Here is a 3,959-nt window from a genome sequence, read left to right on the forward strand (position 1 = left end):
CCGAGAGACAACTTACGGTAATGTAATCTATATACCCATATATTCTAATATTCTGGTGGCTTTTATAACAAAACGTAGCTTTACTTTTTAAAAAATGTTAGTTGTTACGTTCAAACCAGCTAACATTAACTTTCAAAAATAGAAAAAAGAGAATGTCTATGTTTCTGAAGAGAAGCTTTCAGTAGAGAGAGAATAACTCACCTGAAGAGAAGCTTTCAGTAGAGAGAGAATAACTCACCTGAAGAGAAGCTTTCAGTAAAAGGATAATAACTCACCTGAAGAGAAGCTTTTAGTAGAAAGATAATAACTCACCTGAAGAGAAGCTTTCAGAAGAGAGAGAATAACTCACCTGAAGAGAAGCTTTCAGTAGAAGGATAATAACTCACCTGAAGAGAAGCTTTCAGTAGAAAGATAATAACTCACCTGAAGAGAAGCTTTCAGAATAGAGAGAATAACTCACCTGAAGAGAAGCTTTCAGTAGAGAGAGAATAACTCACCTGAAGAGAAGCTTTCAGTAGAGAGAGAGTATTACTCACCTGAAGAGAAGCTTTCAGTAGCGAGAAAGGGGGGTTACTTTTTATATTTTTTTCTGACTTATCGACAATTACCATCTACTGTTGTAATGAAAAATTATGTTCGAATGGTAAACATAAACCTCTACATGAAAAGAAACGCCATTTTACATATGAAACATTAGCTAAATTATTTTATCATAAATCTAAAGCAGCTATAAAAGAAACGTACAAATGTTTTACAGTAGCTTAGCAACGCACACTATAACATCAAGATAACGGCTTTTCTTTTAACGTTTGTGCTACAAAATATTATCGCATGTGATCAGCATCACATTTAGTAAATGGATGGAGAAATACAAGTAATGTTAATTAACCAGATAAATGATGATATAAAGTGGTTTGGTGGTATAATAATATGGTAGACATAAAAGTAATTAATCATTCAGTTAATATAGTTGATTAAACAGTGTTGTTAAACAGTAATGCACATTTGAACAAATTGGCTGTATCTAGAACCATATATACTGTAAGTACAAAAAGAAATCTACTACCACCTTCATAGAAGGATTACTTTTAATGTTATTTTTCTAATCGCTGGGTTCTTTCCTGATGTCATTTATGGAGTCTCTCTGATGACTCCTTGGCGAAGTTGAATGGAATAAAATTACTCAATGTGAAATAAACTCTAAAACACTTGTTAGGACGTAGTTATATTCGATCTTATTAAATACTATTTGATGGAATACCGTGACTGGACACAATTGTCTAGCATCAACTTTATATTATACTGTGTTGGCGTTTAGTTATTCCTTAACTCTAAAACACTAGTTAGGACGTAGTTATATTCGATCTTATTAAATACTATTTGATGGAGTACCGTGACTGGACACAGTTGTCTAGCATCAACTTTATATTATACTGTGTTGGCGTTTAGTTATTCCTTAACTCTAAAACACTTGTTAGGACGTAGTTATATTCGATCTTATTAAATACTATTTGATGGAGTACCGTGACTGGACACAGTTGTCTAGCATCAACTTTATATTATACTGTGTTGGTGTTTAGTTATTCCTTAAAAGAAAAATCATTATTCTAGATTTTCTAACATTTTGCTCTATGCTGATAAACAAAGACGAAATTTGATTAGTTTCTAGTAATTCGAAAATGATTTTGCGCAAAAAAATAAGAGAATGGAAATCAGTTTTGTGCTTTGAGTTAAATGTTCACACTGACAAAGAAAAACGCTAATCGCTTCTTGAAATAGTTCTTCTGCGTCTGTTAGGAAACACTTATCACTATATGATTGCTAAAATATAACATTAGAATGATACTAAGTTTTCATGAACTTTAACTGGCTACAGATAAGGCCCATCAAGATGTAAAAAACGAAGTGTTTTCTTTTAGCATTATTAAAGAAAGACTCGTGATATCGAATAGCAAGAGAAACGAAGGTTGTAGCAGAACAAACAATAGGGGAAAATATTCCAAGTATTATATACTACAATATAGTGGTGGTTCAAGAAACGTTACTACTTGAAAGTTAAAGCTTGCAGGACCATCAACAAAGGACTGTCAGTATACCTAGTACATATCTTTCATATATCACTTTGTATAAGACTTTCAACTATATAGCCAAACTTATTAGAAGTGATTACTTCCTGTGTCTAACAATTCACAATTATGCAACCAAAGTCTCTTTTTCTAACGTTTCAGTCTGAAACGTTTGTTTCTTTAGAAAGCCCTCAGATTAGAAGTCACAAATAAGGACTTTGAAGATGATAAAGACGTTTCAATTAAATTTTATAATCGTATCAATAACGCAAGAACTTTGAAAGTTTAATCGAAGAATCGACAGTCGTTATAACTATAACTTAAAATGGAAATTAGTGTCAGTTTAGGGCTAGCTTATTCGAATAATGAAAAAGACCACCGTTAGAAAAGGTTGTTTAAAATGAACATTCTTAAAAACTCCATCGAATGCTTTAATATTAGTCAATGGAAGTTATTCGCTACTAATTCAGATGTTTCTAGATCTTTAACTCGTTTTTGGCAACTAAATCAAGTATGCCTAGATATTCAATTTGTGTTTTGTCCACTAATTCAGTTGTTCCTGTATGTTTAACTATTTTTTCGCCAACTAATTCATACGTTCCTGGATGCTTAATTTGTTTTTTGCTACTAATTCAGATATTCCTGGATGTTTAACTCTCTTTTTCCAATTAATTTAGATGTTCCTGGATGTTTAACTTTTTTCGACAACTAATTCAGTTGTTCCTGTATGTTTAACTATTTTTTTCGCCAACTAATTCATACGTTTCTGGATGTTTAACTCGTTTTTTAACAACTAATTCAGATATTCTTGGATGTTTAACATGTGTTTTTCTGGTTAGAAGCAAAAGTTGATATACACACATATATATATACATTGAGCAGTTAAAATATTATTTGATTTTATTCTTAAGATGACAGTTTTTACTAAAATCCGCCCCCCCCCCCACTCAGTGGCATAGTGGTAAGTCTGCAGACTTACAACGCTAGAAACCGGGTTTCGATGCCCTGGTGAGCAGATAGCCATGGTGTAGCTTTGTGCTTAAATTACAAACAAACAAACAAATGTACTAAAATCCAGCATTTTTCATAGAATAACCTGTTGTTACGATAATAACAGTCCTTGGATTATTTTACATTGCTACGAATATTTTAAATTGTTATTTGTAATTATTACTTTTGTTACTTTAAAACAAAACAAAACATTAGTTGTCGTTACTATTTATTGTCAAGGGATCATCGTTACATATGACATGTATTTCCATTATGATTATGGTATTTGTGAGCAAAGTTATCAGATTTCTTTTCATTTGGTGAACAGGTGACCAGAAAATATTTGCTACTGATATATGTGTATATGTTTGTAGTTAAAATAAACCGTGTATGTTTGTACACGTTTGTGACATTAATCTTAAAAGTTAGAACAAACAAGGCCAAAGTCTCCAGAGGCGAGTGAAAACAGATGAAACAAACGTATAAACTGGTGAGAGACAAAGAGTCGTTCTAAAAAGTAAGATAGAGAGATCCTACAGAGATGGACAGGTAATAAAGCTCTCTTTCAAATATACAAGTACAAGGAAAATGAGAACAGATTACGGGCAGTACAAAGAAACGTATGAAGAGAGAGAGAAAGAAATACAATGAGTTTAAGAGATCAATTACTCAGCATAATTAGTCAAAGAGAATGCAACATTCTTAGCTGAATGTCTCAGTAAAAAGGTGTATATGTATGTTCCAATAACTACCTCTCATCTTGCACTCTAGTGGATACCCAGAAATATAATTTGATATTCGATAAGGTCAAACTCAAAGAATAAATACATATGACGCTCAATCTATCATTCAATTAACCCTAATCAGTAACACGGGACAAGGGTTTGTTTGTTTGTTTGTTTG

Source organism: Limulus polyphemus, unplaced genomic scaffold (genome assembly GCF_000517525.1).
Source record: "Limulus polyphemus unplaced genomic scaffold, Limulus_polyphemus-2.1.2 Scaffold164, whole genome shotgun sequence".
In the NCBI taxonomy this organism is placed as follows: domain Eukaryota; kingdom Metazoa; phylum Arthropoda; class Merostomata; order Xiphosura; family Limulidae; genus Limulus; species Limulus polyphemus.